The following is a 17,437-nucleotide window of genomic DNA, read 5'->3' as shown; positions in this document are numbered from 1 at the left end:
AACGAGGTCCAGGTCAGATCTCCAAGCAATTTTATGTTCCAACTAAAAATGCCATACTACAATATACTCTACGGCAGCCCTACAGATAAACACCTACTTTTACTCTAAATAGGCAGAAACTACCCAAAAACAAAATGGTGTAAAAAAACGATATATAGGGAACAAGTGCCCCCGCTTTCATCCACAAAGCTGCATGGGGGTTGGGACCAGTAGCGCACCTAGTACCACAGAAAACGACTTATTGCTGCCTGGAAGAGTTTTGAACATGTGCCTTAAGGTTCATGAATAACTAGGTCAAAAATTGCATAACATTGTTCCCTTATAAAATACTCACATTGGGACTCACTTCCTAAAAATAATTCCCAACTTTGCAAAAGAAGTCCTACTCCCACATATTGAACATTGATTTTGGGCATTTCTGGATCTAAGAAAGTTGGGATGGTGTTAGGCAATAGCACTTTCTTGCTGAGCAAGTTGGCTTGGAGGGGCCATTAAGTACATGGCTGCAAATAGGGTGGAGGCAACCCGGCAATCCCTGCCAAATGGGTGCCTTTGTGTACTGCCATGTCACAAACGTGAAATGGGGTGTAATTTAAACATTTAACTACCCATCAATATTGCTTGGCACCAAGCACAGCTGTGCCAAATTCTCCTCTCCGGATGAATGAAGACCAGGCGGTTCAGTTCTGGGGCCAGTTGCCTCCAGCCGCCCACTTTACCATCACGTCAGAACACATCTGTTTCCCCTATTGTCAGACATCCGTCTCTAAGACCAGGCCTGCAAAATGCGTTAACACTGCAATTTCATGGTCGAACACTGGCATAAGCACCCAGTACTGCCAAGATACTGGATGCTAGGGGGTCGAAAACACAATTACCAATTGGTTGTTACTCCCGAGGCCATTTCTATGCGGTCAATATTTAATGATAGTGACTGCATTCAGATAATTTGGGAGGCTGGAAAAATAAGGCATCAATTATTGACCCATTCCTCCCACGTCGGTCCACAAGAGAGTAAAATGAATGTGAGCCAAGAGGCGTTGCTGGATGGTTGGGGGGGTGGTTTAGGGAGCTATACCCCGGATAGAATCTCAGGGTCTACAACCAAAAGGCTAGTCCCAACAATCCTGACATTAGTCTAGTCCCGGATCTTCGACAGACCTAGCATTAGCCCTGCTGGGAGCCATTCAGCTCCTGCTTCTAGCCTGAGAGAGCCTGCTTAGCTGAAACTAATGGCTACCAGGAGTCATTGCTTGCTAGGCATTTGAGAACTAAAGAACTAGGACAGTCCACATTGAAAGATTAGATTGGCCGTGCTCTGTGTACTTGCTCCTGGTTGCCCAGGAGTAGCTCCTGCCTACTCAGTGATGCCAGACACCCCCCCCCCCCCCCCCCGAGCTGGTTTCATCTCTCGAGGCCATTTTAGCTCATTGATTCCATTATAGACCTCACAGCTAATCAGAATGCAATCTATAATCGCTGGTATGAACCCCATTCTAAGAATACTTGACCATTAGCCCAACTAGCAGGGCAGAAACAACGCTGGCAAAGAACACCAACAGTCATTTCCCCATACTATGAACGTGTTAATACCACTATTAGCTCCACAAATTAGCTCCACATTCAACATTACAACTTGCTTGTATGCTCCTACCCACCACCCCCAAAAACACTAGTTGCATAACTCTTTAGCCCTCGGGAGTGGTCATGAGTAGGGAAATAAGGACCCAATTTATAACCCTCTGCTTACAGTCACGCTACAGCTTGGGGTGGGTCCCTAGGCTGTGATAACGAGAACCCTCCAGTCTACGGGGCTTACTCAAGTTTGGCCGCCAATAAGCTCAAATGAAAAATATAGATTAAAGCAGTGATATGTACCAACAACGTGTGCCTTCTTGACGAGAAATTGTACAAGGTCTGTCAAAATACATTCCTTGTCAGTGCTCTTATAAAAGCACTGGGGTAAGTGAGGTTACGCCCAAAAAACATGAGGCTTGAACCTCATGTGAAGGACGGGACAAATGAGCACCAACGCCACTCCTTATCCTTTGTCACATATGCAACTGTGACTACATTGGGCGTGCATTATAGCCCGAAGGCGGCCCTTAAACCGTGTGAGTTTACAGAGCGATTTCCAAAAGCACTTCGAATATTACTCAAGGAAAAAAAAAGAAAAAAGTAAAAATTTGTGTCAAGAGGGGGGGGGGGAATTGAAACTTGAGGGGGCAAACATTTGGGTGATGTCAAGTTCTGCTGTTGCATTCTGCTAAGTAATAAAAGTTGAAACAAATGTGGGTAAGTGAAGACTCATGCTAGAAGGCGGGGGGAATCAAAGAAGACCGAGGCAAGATACTAAGATGCGGGTGGGGATGAACTTCAGTGGAGGAATTTACCGGATCACCATTCTGTGTAGGCACGACACATTTCACTGTCAGGGTGACTACTCCAACAGAGGCAATGAGCACCATACCAAGTGTGTATTGCATGCTGAGAGAGAGACGTAAACTACTAGCAGACAAGTTTGATAAATTGGTCATTCCTACGTCCTCAAAATGCAAAGCAGCCAAACCCCTATATTTATCGCACGCACATAATGCGACACTTGGCTCTCTCCCCCGCCCCACTTCAGTCCAAAACAGCGTGTTCACCAACAGCATTTCCAAACCATGAATTCGTTGGGGAACACATTTTTTAAAAATCCATGCTCCCTCCCTTGCCACATGCACGCTGTTGCACACCCCAGTTTAGTGTAAGATTGTAAGTGTAAGATAAGACAGTACAGTGGCCCGGGTAACACGCTGCCATACACAAGGTGCATGCCGGCAGAAACCGAAGGCTGATAGCTGCCACGCGGCACCCTAGACGGGCCAGGAAGAAGTTGGTCCCCAAGCCCGGCTGCTGCCATGTCAGGCACTGGGATGCCGCCTTGAAACACGCGGAGACAGGTTAGTGAAATACGTACGTGTGCAGAGGAATCTGTGGGGTGGGATGGCGCGACCGTGCCTGGTGGTGGTCGTGGATGAGTGCGAGTCTTGTGCTCACTGCCCGAGCTCGCCCTCCTGATGGCGAGACGAAGGGCGGGGCGCCCGATTACGTTACACAATGATGATTGGCTTCCCAGGCATCCATCTCAAGTGTCCGGGGTTACGATTGGTAAAGAGGCACCACACCTCCCTGAACCCCGCTCAATCCCCTTCAAGGACAAGACTGGGATGTGAAGGGCTCGGCCCGCCCTCTTCAAGGCCATTGTTTCGTGCCTGGACATGGGCCGCGGGGCCCAGGGGGCATCTCACTGACAAAGAGGCCTTCAGAGGCGGCAGGAAGCAATACAGATCTCAAGCCGAGCTGCCAGGAGAGGGCAGGGCACGACCCGCCTCTGAGTGGGCTAAAGCGAGGAGTTTCCCCCCAGGCGCTTGTACCTGGACCGCCTTTAGGAAAACTTATGGAAATAGTGTTTTCCCATTTAGTAAAATATTAGAGAACGACAAAAAAAAAAAAAAGCTAAATGTCAAACAGATATGGAGGGTCACTTTAAATGTTTCCAAGCCACACTGTCCAAGGAAAGACCCCTTGGTAAATGTACATTACACCCATACCCTTTGCAAATAACACACATTTTGTCCATTACTAATAACAAAACATGAACAATTGATAAATAAGCATATGCCCATATATGCACTCATTTGCATCTTTGCCAGAAAGAGGCATTTTTCATTGCACCACGCCAGTTGCAGGTCACTTCTGTGCTCTTGCCGAAGTATGCCGACAGGTTTACAAACAAGGTACACAGGCTCCGCGAAGGCTCGCAAGGTGACCTCAGGAGTCACACCACTCCGTTAGGACGTCCCTCCAGGGCCCTTCCTCGACACTGCAGGGCACGTGCCAAGCGCCACCACATAAGGGCGTGAGAGGTCTACCAAAAAAAAAAAAAGCGCCCCAGCGCTCAAAGTTATGCCAACAAAAACGCAGTGTTTGTACAAGTCTCCCGAGCAACATGGAACCTCTTGGCATTGGCAGTAACTGCCGTGTAGTGACACCCAATAAGCGTCTGCTATCAGCTAACAATGCAGGGTTTATATTGTGCAGCTTTTATATTGTACAGCTTTCCACAAAGCGTGGCTTCCAAGAGAGGCCGCACTGTATGCTGAACTTCCAGCACTTGATAACATTATCAGTGCTTTTACTTACTTTTTCCAAGTGCGCGCAAATAAATATTTTACCCAGGTGAAAACAATTCTCCTTTCCAGCAAGCATGGTTCATGTCACACAGCCGATTACAGTAGCCTTCTGAACTACCTACCGGAACTGGCTTGGGAAAGAAAGAGGAAGCGTTTCCGCTGAGGCCTCTTTTTATGAAGGCGTTATCGCTAATTAATAGATTAACTCAATTGGGTCAATCTGTGTGCTGATAAACTACAGCAGCGTGTGCTATAATTGAGGGCGTGATGTTGAATGGTTGTTTAAAGGGACAAGTGTGTGAGACAGCCGAAAAGCTTAAAGGCCTCCGGCCAGCCTAAGATATTCCTGCTCTTGTTAACCAAACACGCGTTATTTAGCTCTTGACTTGTTTTTAACACTATAAATATGGCACACATTTGTCGCGGGAAGGAGATTTTTTTTACAGAAATCGCTGAATTGTGTTTTCCCATTGGAATTAGGGTTAGAAATATTTAAAGATCGAGAAAGTAAAAATAGCACCATTTTTCGTGAAAAAATCGTGAGCCTCCCAATCAGGAGGGTTGTCATGTATGAATAGGGTCATTCACATTTTAGCATGCAAATCACTGCTATATGGAAAACACGCCTGATTCAAGGCGACCCTCACTGCATTAGTATACTTGGCAGCCAATTTATTTATTCAGGTGGGTTTTTATAGCGCGCCTAATACTGAGGCGGATCTGGGATTCGAACCTCTATTGCTTTGCGTTGTATTGCTTACAAGACCAGCGCTTTGACCATAGGCGTGGGCATTACCTCAACGTCCCTTTTCCTCCTTCCACTGTATTTACATTTGAGGCCCAGCCTTCACTGACAGGAACCATTTTCCATTTAAAATGGTTCTGTCCAGGAGGTATAATACCCTGCCTTTTCCATTTCCCCTCAGTTATTCTTCAAGGCAATATGGTGCCGAGGGAAAACAACAAAAATGCGCCCCCTCATATGTTTGCTGCTCACTCCCTTGACGCTAACTTTCCATCCATGCATAAGCTTTGGAACCAAGACGACCGGAAGCAACACAGGTTCGATTCCTGGGTCCGCCCTTAGAAACCTCCAGGCATATAAATACGCAACTAAGAGAAACATGTTCCTGTAACAGCGCCTCGGTGTCCCCGGCTGTGTGAGCGCTTTAAAAATGCTAAGAAATAAATAGTGTACACCTCTTGCCCCAGGCAAAAACATGGCAGCAGATGGGGTGAAATGTGTCTAAAAATACTAAGTTGCATAGGAGGAATGGTTTTTCTGTAGTGCAAGATGATGTATTGTGGCTGGAACATATGATTTCAACCAACCAGATGCTGGTTGGCAAATATGAATTTAGTGCTCTATACCATTATGTGTCAAGTGCTAAAATGAATTTTGAGTTGACCTCAAAATATAACAGAAACTCCAGAGAACCTAACAGAATATAAAGACCAGTTATTATTAGATTGGGTAGAGTTCTGAAATGTATGTGGAATACCACTAGACGTGAGGAAAATGGCGGAATTTGGGCCCACAGGGAAAATTCTCTGCTATGTCGCTCATACAGCAAAATTGGGAATTTTGACTGTTTCCCTGCCCAGAATTTCATTTTTGGCCAGTTTTGCAGTTAGGTGTGCAAAATCTCAGTCAATTAGGCGGCCATAAAAAGTTTTGACTGCCCAAAGGGCAGAAACTTCACGTACCTAAGCCAAAAACCTATGTAATGTCACCAAAGAAAAAGGCAGAACAGGCTGAAATCTTCTCCACAGTGAGCAGGGTATCGGGCGTATTTCACCTCTTTCACCCCGCCGATGTTAAAGGATAGTTCCGGGACTTTTTTTTTATTGTCCCTACGGTTCGGCCATGTGTTTTTAAGCATAAATCGGTAGATCGTAGAAAACTTTCCTATGGACCTTACCCGACTTTTCGTCCATTAACGCACTCGAAATCAGCCGCCATTTTGTGATAATCCTATCACTTGCCGCATCGCCCTGGCTGACCTGCTTTTGCGGCACTAAATCAAATCCCCCGCCCCTGAAACAGACTTTATCAAAACATTCATATTCCCCACCTCTCTCCGTGACGTGACTGTGCTGCGTAGGCAAACGCGCCCAGGCGTCTTCTACGCGACTCCACACAGAACCCGGAAACCAACACAGATCAGCTCACAACACAGCGCGCCACAATTCGGAATATGAAACTGTACTTTTAAATCAAACCGCAAGATTGTAAATTTGTTAAAGTACATTTATTGGACATCAAATGTTTAGAGAATATTCAGCGATTTGCATTTTTCTTTGCTCTCGATCCAAAATAGTTCGTCTTGAGGCAAGCGATGTTCGTGTGCAGTACACAGGGTGTTGGTTTACGATAAAATAAGCTCTTCGGTCGCACTGATAATCGCATGGCTGTTCCAACAACGAGGCACTATGCCACCACAACGGTCTGTATGTTGCATCTAGCCGTTAGTACCGCGTAAGGGCATACTTGTACTTGGCGATCGTCCCATAAAATGGTCAGGGTGGTCACGTTGTTCACGCGGAGAAGCAACTGGCGGTTGTAGAAGCCATCCGCCGGTGTCTGGTACTCGTGACACATACAATAATGAAGGATGTACCTGTTTTAAAAACATAAAAAATGAAATTAGTCTCACCATCAGATCTTTATTAAAATTATTCATTTTATATATTAGGTCGGGAAATTATTTCATAGCTAGGACAGTGCAACAGGGTATTATACGTCAAGGGGGGGGCTGTAGGATACTGAGACAGTTCCCCAGTGCAGGGGTTGACAGGGAGGCAGGGCAGGTGGAGAGTGGAAGGGCCCAGGACCGAGGTTGCAGACAGTGGACCAGTTGTAGCAGGGGAGAGGGAGAGAGAAAGCAGAAGCAAAGAGGAAGGTTTTGAGGTGCTTCCGTAAAAGGAGATGGTTCTCCTCAGGATAGTGCGCGGTACAAAACAATATGCCACATAGAACGAACAAGTACAACTTAACCCGTCTTTAAAGCTACTGTATAGTAATTAAATTGCGGTATAAACTAATCTAAAGAGTTACTTACATTATACTTGCATTTTCCATTGTGTCTGTGCGTAGGGCAGCCCCGAAATACCACTCCTTCTATGCCGACGTTATTTCTTCTAATGAACGAACATTAAATGGCTTTCGTTTCTGAAATTATATTCATTATCGTTTACGTTATTGCACCACACCCCCAAAAAGAAGTCTTTCGGGATGGTCCCGGCCTGTCAAGGTCAAATAACAATAGAACCTTATACTGAGTCTTGGGCCATTCCGGCACCCAGCAAAAAATCAAAGCAGCTGACCTTCACTTTGAACGAGCACACATTCCTAGTTAGCTACATTCAGTGTAAGGCCATCTCACAGGACTTGAAATTTACACTCCATCTTTGCATTTTGTCTGCGTGCATTTGCAGCCCCAGAGAACCATAAATACGGAGACATTCTATATTTTTTGAAAAATGATTTATATTACTGTTTGGTTTAATTTAATGCGCAAATAAACAAGGTTGGATAGACACATTGCATGTACACTGAGCAATCACTTTTATTTACACATTACATAGATACACATATTCAATGGGCCTGCAACATGAGGAGACTCAAGAGAACAGACAATCAAATTACAATCATTTAAACCGTGATGTGTATTTCTCAATGAGCTCTGCTTTAGGTGGACATGGAACAGAGGCAATGTTGGGTGGCAATGCAGTTGTCCCCTGCACAGGTTCGTTCACAACTCCATGTATGTGCCTATCTAGGACATCAACAATAAGTCTCTCAATAAACTCATATTGCATATCCTGAAACACTGGTTTGATCACCCATTGTTTACTTCTTTTAGTGAAGGCCTTATTGTAGCGAAGCGTCCCTAAAGTTTCGGTCGTCCTACTTTGTTGACGGCCAACATTATGGTTATGTGCCAAGACCGCTAGAAGAGTCCGATTTATCATGCCCTCCATGCCAAAATGCAATCGTTTTGGCCTGTACTTTAGGCACATATTGTGGAACACCTCCAAATCTCCTGTGTGGCAGAATTCCGTGAGTCCCCTCAAATCTCTTGTTATAGTTTTATCAAATACAATCTTTTCAATGGCTTTGTGAGTGGGTGATGAAGGAATCAACCACTTCTTCTTCCGTGCCTCCTCTGTGGACAAATGGCCATGTTCACAATTGTTGAAATGTTGGTTTGTGGTCCAGCGGTGAACGTTGCTACAGTGTAGCATTACTGACCGCCATTTTTCCAGTGGAATTTCCAACGACCCTCCACATGTTTTTGAGCTCCACCAAAGATGGTTGCTGATTGACTTGGACCACTGTGAAATACCTTGCATATCTTTTTTTTTACCTGCAGCCGACATTTTTTTATTGATTGTTTTTGCAAGATGCCAAACGTCAAATTGGTGATTTATATTTTTGTACTCTTCCCTCATTGTCTTGGCAATTGAAACGTGTCTGTCCGTGGCTATCAGGTCGATCACCATTCCCCGTGATTGTAGTTCTTGCAATGATGCTACAAAGCCAACTTTCTCCATGGCCACTGAGGATGTACTTTGTGACACCTGCACGACCACCGAACTCACAATTTTCTTACTTTCCATGTCCTGAAAGTGGTAGGTGCAGTACTTGGCTGAAAATCCTGGGCTGTCGCACTGTCCATCACCGGCTAGCCTGAACCGTTTGCCCGCGAATGTACTATCAATAGACATTTTTTCCATTCTCCAAGCTTCGCTAATGGCTGGAAATAGATAATCGGTTTGGTATTTGTAGAACTGAGTTTTCGCAATGAAATGGATTCCCACAAACTGAAAGAAAGACTCTAACTTTTTAAAACTTGAACCACTAAAAAGTGCAGCCGCTGCACAAAGTAGATTGCCTGCTGGCAGTTGCCCCAGCATGGGTTGTGCAGACCATGAGAAAGGATGATATTTTGTACAGGTGGCATGTATTTTAAGGTTAGTGCCTCGAATAGCACGAGTCACATTAATCAATGGCTTCCCACTTACTTCCCCACCTACCGAATGCCCACATTTCATCCGAATAATAATATCCATCAAACAACTATCGAATACAATGAATTTGGCCTCTTTCCTTATACTGTCACTCTGCATCCCAGCTGGTTCGGCCTGTAACGTTGAGGACATGTCACTCACATGAAAGGTAGAATCTCTGATATCGTCTTCCGCTATGTTCAGTGATATTGATGGTGTTTCATTGTCGTCCACTTCATTCTCTTCCATTGCAACATCTGTTCCTTCTCCGGCGATGGGTGAATAAAACAATTTCTTCAACTTTCTCGCGGTCTTAGTTTTTGCGGGTGTGGATTCTGTGAATTGATCTCCGACTGCATCCGAACTACCAGGAGGACATTCACTATCAATGGCTGGTGGTGGTATAGCTCCGTTGTCAATCACTTCATATTCTTCCGATTGGCAGGATGCATCTCCAGTCTCAAGTCCCTGCCAAAAGGTTTAACAAGCAACATCTCTCGTTCGCTTCACTGTCTGTGTAGATCTAGTTCGTACACCCACTCGCAACTAGAGGACAGATTGGAAAAGGGATGTTCAGTTTAAACACAACTTACAGTATTGAACTATTAACAGTGAAAAACAACATAATATAGTGACCAGGACACTAACCTTCCTTTGCTTTCTTTTCTTTGAAACTTTCTTGCCTCGAACTTCAACATCAGGACGCCGTTGCTCCGACTCGTGTGTGCATGTCTCCACTTCCTCTTGCGCTGCAACGACTATATTTTCATGATAAGCACATCCACCACGCACTGACGCTCCATCGACTCCCTGAAACATAGAACTTTCATTAGTATGTATAATAATATTGAAAACACAAAATGTACTTGGACTTGGGGACCAATACCCATGTACATCTCAATAGCAAAACACGAATGAACGCTTTGTGTAGAACATTCAAACGACAATTATTCACGCATTGTTGATCTAGTTAGATGGAACTGTCAAGATCCATACCTCGGGCTCCGCATAGACTTCCATTGATGATATTATTGAAGATGACGCTTCAGCAACTCCCTGAAACACAGTAATTGCATTAGTATGGTTTTCTATTTTGTTAAAAAGAACATAAACTTTGTGCAGGCGTCAACGGCTCATCTAAATAGACCTGCACAAATGATCAGTTGTCTAACATAAGTAATGGATATCTAAATATGATTCGATTTGCTCGATCGTTGGAAGTGTCACCACCCAGAGATCTGCATCAACTACTAGGGGTGATGTTCTTGTAGAAGAAGCTCCGTCATCTCCCTGAAACATAGTACTTGCGTTAATAAAGAAGGAAGTATAGCGGATGTAATCACGTCATATGATTTTGCTTGATCGAACTGTCAGTATCCATACCTCGAAATGCATAAGAACATCAAGGGACGATGTAACTGCGGTGCACACTTCTGCAAGCTGTTGCGCCGACCCGTAACTGCATGCTCCCCCTTCTTCTTGGACTAATGCTCCATCGACTCCCTGAAACATAGGACTTTCATTAGTAATGAACACAATATTGAAAAAAGAAGACACATAGGAGGGCGACGACAGAAGGACATATCAATGGCTAAAAACGAAAGAAACATTGTGTGTAACAATCACGCTACAAGAATGCAAGATCTGATGATCTCCATCGATGGAACTGTCCGGAAACGTACCTCGAGCATCTGAGTGACATCAACGGTTGTCGTCAATGCGTTGGACTCCTCAGCATCTCCTTGAAAGACAGTACTTGCATTATTTTGGATAACAATAATTATAACTGAAAACAAAGACTAGAGGACGAGTACAAGGGTGTACCATTAGGTAAAATAATCACACGATAAATTAAAACTATTGATTTACATGCCTAAAACAAGTCAGTGGCAGAATAGCTAAGTAAGATTACCCGATAGGCGCTTGAAGTGGCTGATGACTGCAATAACGACACAGATGGAGAATCTTCCGCCTTCATATTGAGTGGATACATAAATGGGGAAATTATTGTTAGCTAATGCTACACACTACCGCAAGGCCGAGAGATAAATCCGTAAACTTGACTCACCAGTGGAGGGATGTGGACGAATAGAGTGGGAATAGCGGTTGAGAGCAATTTTCGCTTCGCTCGCGGTGTGTTCTTCTTTATTAGCAATGATGTGGAATACATGTCTGAGCTAAAGTGCCTGCTGCAGATGCAGTATCGATCACCCCTCTTGTCCGCAAAGACTTCTAGGACTCTACTTTCAAGCTCAGACGGTGGATATCCGCAATATCGGACCCATTCTCTTATCTGATCTATTGTCTTAGGGAAAACATGCATTATAGTACCTTCAGATTTGTTATGGGTCTTCGAAGGGCAACCGCCAATGGAACAGGCAGGCATTGTGGAAAGTTCTGAAAAGTAAAGATCAACAATTCTCTATGAATACCAATGTGTTAAAAAATTAAATGACACATAAAAGGTTCAATGCAAGGTTCGTTTTGGTTGTTGGAACTTTACATGTTATTCACATGCGGATAAGTATTTGAATAACTTTAAAAAAATAGAAAAATAATTTGACTAAACTCAGAACATGTGACTAGTTCCTTGCATGTACTGTCTTGAACGAAAAGAAAACATGGATGCAATTTGATGACTACTAGCAAATAGATATAATTTAAAAAAAATTGGACGCAAAATGATTATGGTACATGGCCTTACCTTGACGAACAAACAGTTAGATGCAGGGATCAGAGTAGTTTCTTGTCATAGAACAGGGAGCAGTTCACAGGTTGCAAACTGACGAGTTTGCTCGAAGTGGTCACGGAAGTTCACAGAGAGGAAGAGCAGATAACTAGCACCTTCACGGGTTGACTAGCAAAGCGCAAAGAAGTTCTCATTAGAAATATGAAGTGGGTTATAAAGAATTCGAAACAGGGGTGTGTTTGTGAATGAATGACGTGAATATGCCGTGGCATTATGCGGTTTGCAGGGGGGCGTCCAGCGTGAGGGGGGATGCTTGGCAGGAGACACGGGGTCTGGAGGTAGACATGGGAACAACAACCCATGCTCTATAGACCACTTTGAAGTGTACATGGTCTTTGGCACCTCTTGGCCTTTATCGCTCCCTGACAGCTCCACTTGCCAGCGCAAGTACCCCGGTGCGAACTGCCTTTGATAGGGCGGGGGGGGGGTGGATTGGGGTGGTGGTCGTGCAGACAAGACACAGGAAGACTCGTGAATGGAGACACTCTTATGTGGATTGCAGGGGGGCGTCCAGCGTGAGGGGGGATGCTTGGCAGGAGACACGGGGTCTGGAGGTAGACATGGGAACAACAACCCATGCTCTATAGACCACTTTGAAGTGTACATGGTCTTTGGCACCTCTTGGCCTTTATCGCTCCCTGACAGCTCCACTTGCCAGCGCAAGTACCCCGGTGCGAACTGCCTTTGATAGGGCGGGGGGTGGATTGGGGCGGTGGTCGTGCAGACAAGACACAGGAAGACTCGTGAATGGAGACACTCTTATGTGGATTGCAGGGGGGCGTCCAGCGTGAGGGGGGATGCTTGGCAGGAGACACGGGGTCTGGAGGTAGACATGGGAACAACAACCCATGCTCTATAGACCACTTTGAAGTGTACATGGTCTTTGGCACCTCTTGGCCTTTATCGCTCCCTGACAGCTCCACTTGCCAGCGCAAGTACCCCGATGCGAACTGCCTTTGATAGGGCGGGGGGGTGGATTGGGGCGGTGGTCGTGCAGACAAGACTCGTTTGCCGCAGGGCCTCACCAAGGAGAGGCCATCTAACTGCATGTAAGAGGCAGGCTGCAGGATCTAGTACATGGAAGGCAGGGGGGTGAGTTTATAAATACCTCACCCTCCCAGGAGAATATATGGGTGCAGTTCACCCTGGAGACCCTGGATGCCTAGGCAGTTAGTCAGCAGCAGGCTGGCCTGTGGTGGCAAGGCGGAACGGGCCAGAGGGGGTCATCTCTGTACCCGGGGCCCAAAAGGATGATTTATTATGATCAACCATATTGATTATTTACCTATAACCATGTTTTGTATCAATAAAATCCAACGGCCTTTTATTGCCAACGCTTGAACAAAGTGGTGTGGTAACAACCATTGTTAAAATATATGTTGGGTTTTATTTTAGATCTTAATTTCAATTGAACATAAATAATAAACATTACACATTGTAAAGTTCCGGTTGCAGCACATCCAGGGAAAGTCCGCGGTATTGTCCACTGTCGCTGGGGAAATGTTGTCTAATGGCAAGTACCGCACAGGCAGGTATTACTCTCCGAACGCGGTGTCCGAGCCTCCCGTGAAGCCACCAAGTGAAGCAACGATAGGCCACCAGCCTGTACCACCTGTGAAAAAGAAAGATGCAAACTGTATTAAAATGACAAAACTTTCTTATCAATGTCGATTCAGGTAAAAAATGTCATTCTGCTTTGAAAAAAATTCTATCTAGAAAATGCACAATATGGAACCAAGTGGCATCACTGACATCACAACCAGAGTATACGTACTCGTTACTCGGATTACGCGGACGAACAGTGCCGCGAAGTTCGTGCATAAGCACCATCATCATCCTCAACACGGTCCGTGAGAGGCAGGCTTCCCTGAACTCTGGCAGCTCGATGATGCATTGCGGACTTGGCTCGCCTTCCGAAATGTAGGCCAAGCACCCGGAATTTTCACGGCAGCAGCAGTTCTCCTCCTCAGTTGGCATTAGCTCGCACCGATTGCACGTGCACCAGGTGGAGACGCCGTCCATGCGACATGGTCCAGGCTCTTCATCCGTTGACTGGTCCTCCCAACTGCCGTCCGAATCCCCATCGTTTTCGCGTGCTTGCCTTTCCAGTAGTTCCTCCTCGGTGTACTCGGGCTCGTACATATACAGCATTATTGTAGCCATTGTGTGGTAAAGAAAGTAAAATAATTTACAGAGATGGTACAGGTGTTCACAAGGCCTAGAAGCGGCGAAGGTAGCTGACCAGAGCACAGAAACGAGTCACAGAATACTCAAAGTAACACAGAGAGAGTAATGGAATCGAAAATCTGCTGCTGTGTGTTGTGAAACGGTGTGTTTATACTTATTGAGGAAAGAGGCGTCCTGCCATTTCCATGGCGACACTTCATTAGCTGAGGCGCAGCGATTGTTGACACGAGACGTGCTTTGGCGTTGGGAAATGGGCGGTACGCGTCTGCTGATGACAGGCTCAGGGGCGGAGGATTTGATTTAGTGCCGCAAAAGCAGGTCAGCCAGGGCGATGCGGCAAGTGATAGGATTATCACAAAATGGCAGCTGATTTCGAGTGCGTTAATGGACGAAAAGTCGGGTAAGGTCCATAGGAAAGTTTTCTACGATTTACCGATTTATGCTTAAAAACACATGGCCGAACCGAAGGGACAATAAAAAAAAGTCCCGGAACTATCCTTTAATTCCGCCCACCTCCAGAGGCGTAGACAGGGCAGGGCCTGAGCGGGCAAGTCCCACCCAAACTCTTTTATGTCACTGCATTGGGCCCAACTACGTTAGTTTCAGGCCCTGTTGTTAGACAATCCTGGCTACGCCTCTGCCCACCTCTACTCACCACCACCAAGCAGGTAAAACGCAACATATCCAGGCAAAAACTCCTCCTCCTGTGGAGTGCGATGATTCTAGATCCAGAATGTGGTGAGTGCACTCCTAGATTTCACTGTGTATCATAATAGACCATAGGGGCTCCATTGGAAGAGGTAACCTACACAAATCAGAGGCCCTTGACACCTTTAACTAATTCCCCACCCAAACCGATGCCTCGTGCTATGAATTGTCCATATCTTTCCCTTGATCTCGTTTGCTTCTTCCCACTTCCTTCTCCTATTCTCCCTCAGCCCCTCACTGGTCACTGGTCTCTACCTCCCTTTTCATTTCAATCTCCCTTTCTTTCACTCTTCTCGCTCTTGCCTCCCACGCGTACCGTTTCTCTCACCATCCACTGCCTCACTTTCTTCTCCCATCTCCACATGCTCCGTGCCTCTCTAACCATCTGGTTGCTCGCATCACAATCTCCATCACCACGCTCGCCACTCCTGCACAACCTGTCACCGGCTCTCACTCAACTATTGCTCCCAGTTTCCCTCCCACCATTGGCTCTCACCCCCATCTACACCCCTCCACTATCGGCTCTTCTTTATCCCTCCACCACAATCGTCCTTGTCTGCCTTGCACCCCTCTATCTCTGCCATCACCTTTACCTCTCCCAGTTTTGTTCTGACTCCCTCTCACTCACTGTAAGAGACTCCGCTATATTCCTCCAAGTTTAAGTGTCGCACTTCTCACTCACCTCCAGTGCTTTAAGTGTGCCGGGGCCACCCAGGCTCCAGCCCCGGCAGTCTCCAGAAAAGGCTCCCGAGCCGAGGCCCTGCCGGGGCCCTCCCCTGACTAGCCCCAGCCATGCTGACACCTGAGGCAGCCCGTGTAGCGGTTGCATGGTACACAAGCTGCCTGCAGGTGTCAGCACTTCGGTTTAAAAGAAAAGGCATCGCCTTTTCTTTTTTTCTAAACCGAAGTGCAGACACCTGCAAGCAGCAGGTGTAACCGTGCATTGCGGGCTGCCTGATGGGTCTGTACTCTGAAACAGGAGGAGGGCTGGCATTTGTTTCAGAGTAAATAGCTATCACCCAGCATGAAGCCCATGGGCTCCTCACGCTGTCTGATGATTATCTACTCGAAAGCAAAAGGAGAGCTGGGCAGTCCAGCCCTCGTGTTGTTTCAGAGTACAGAGCCATCAGCAGCAGGCAGCACTTTCATTCAAGGAGGCTGTGTTTAAAGCATTGCACCACAGGGCTTCTTGAATGAAAAGGCTGCCTACTGGGGCACACTGGTGTCACACCTTTGATGCGCCCAGCCCCATCTTTTGTTTAAAAGGAGGGGCTCGGCGTATTAAAGGTAATAATGCCAGTGCGCTCCAGCTAGGATTCTTTTAGCAGGCCCCCACCCCTTGGGCGAGGGGGGGGCTCTCGATAGGGGGCGTGGCCTAAGCACACCCATACTTAGGCCACCCCCCTAACGAGAGCCCCCTTCCATTTCTAATCCCACTTAAAGCACTGCTCACCTATATTTTCATTTCACCTCTATCAGTCACTCCATCAAGTTCCTAATTCTTCTCCCACTTCAGGCCCTCTTCATTGTTTGTATTCCACCAGCCTTCCCATCTCTCTAGCATGATTTTTCTACCCATTTTTCTTCTTCTGTTTCTATCATATCTGCCAGCAGAGAACTCACTCCATATCTCCTCTTGTTTTCTCTAAGACTACCACGAAGCTTTTGTTGCTGTACATATCTCCTTCCTTTCATGTCTCTGTTTCTCTGTCTACTCTTTCAAAACCATGAAGGACCCCAATGACACCCTTGCTCCTGCCATGGCCGATTGCTGCAACCTCTCCTTTGCCTCAGGAGCTGTCCCCTCCCTGCTAAAGCATTCTCTTGTGCACCCTCTTCTCAAGAAACCCACAGCTGACACTTCTTGTCCGGCTAACTATCGCCTGATTGCCGGATCTCCATCACTCTTTCCTGGGCAAACTCCTGGAAAAGCTGGCCATCTCACAGCTTAACCTTCACACAGATTCTGTTGGCTGTCTCCATGACAATCAGTTGGGCTTTAGAGCTGCCAGAAGCACGGAAACTGCTCTCTTGAACATACGTGAAGACCGGCTTTCCAACCTTGACTCCTTCTGTCCTCATCCTACTCGATCTCTCTTCTGCCTTAAAACACGGTTAAACATACCATCCTGCTCAACCGTCTCAATGACAACCTGGGTATCACTGAATAGGCTCTGGCCTGGCTGACTTCTTTCCTCTCTGATCGACCCCCCTAGGTCCAACTTGGGGGCTTCCTTTCCTCTCTCTCTCTCTCCCTACGGTGTTCCACAGGGTCTAACCTCTCACCCTGGCTTTTCAACCAACACCTGGCAAATCTCGCGCATCGCATTGCCGCTCTCTGCACACATTTTTCGTGCTATGCAGATGACACTCAACTCATTTTTAGGCTTCCCTCGGCCACCTCTTCTCCTTCTCTCATCTCAGCTTGTCAGTCTGCTATTCAGGAGGGGTGTGCCGCCAACAATCTCTGCCTTAATGCCAGCAAGACAGAGATCCTCCTCATCGGCACACCTTCACCCTCTGTTCCTGTCACCCTCTGGCCGGCCTCCGTTGACACTCCACTAACCCCACCTGCGAGGCTAAGAACCGCAGGGTCATTTTC

The 17,437-nt window shown here is 46.4% G+C and overlaps 1 protein-coding gene across 2 annotated transcripts in view; it reads right to left on the bottom strand.

Annotated features, from left to right (window-relative positions):
- The window catches only part of LDHB (lactate dehydrogenase B), a 161,000-nt gene that overhangs the window by 18,491 nt on the left and 125,072 nt on the right, over positions 1-17,437 (bottom strand). Inside the window, exon 1 of one of the 2 annotated variants that reach the window (XM_069628277.1) lies at positions 2,963-3,096. The exons of the other annotated variant lie outside the window; for it this stretch is intronic. The gene's annotated coding sequence lies outside the window, so the exon portion shown is untranslated. Of the gene's footprint in view, positions 1-2,962; positions 3,097-17,437 lie in introns of those variants that run through there. 2 annotated transcript variants of the gene reach the window in all.

This window comes from Ambystoma mexicanum, chromosome 12, assembly GCF_040938575.1.
Source record: "Ambystoma mexicanum isolate Mex_15411 chromosome 12, UKY_AmexF1_1, whole genome shotgun sequence".
Lineage (NCBI taxonomy): Eukaryota > Metazoa > Chordata > Amphibia > Caudata > Ambystomatidae > Ambystoma > Ambystoma mexicanum.
The sequence above is the reverse complement of the archived record's forward strand: the minus strand, read 5'-3'. Positions and strand labels throughout refer to the sequence as shown.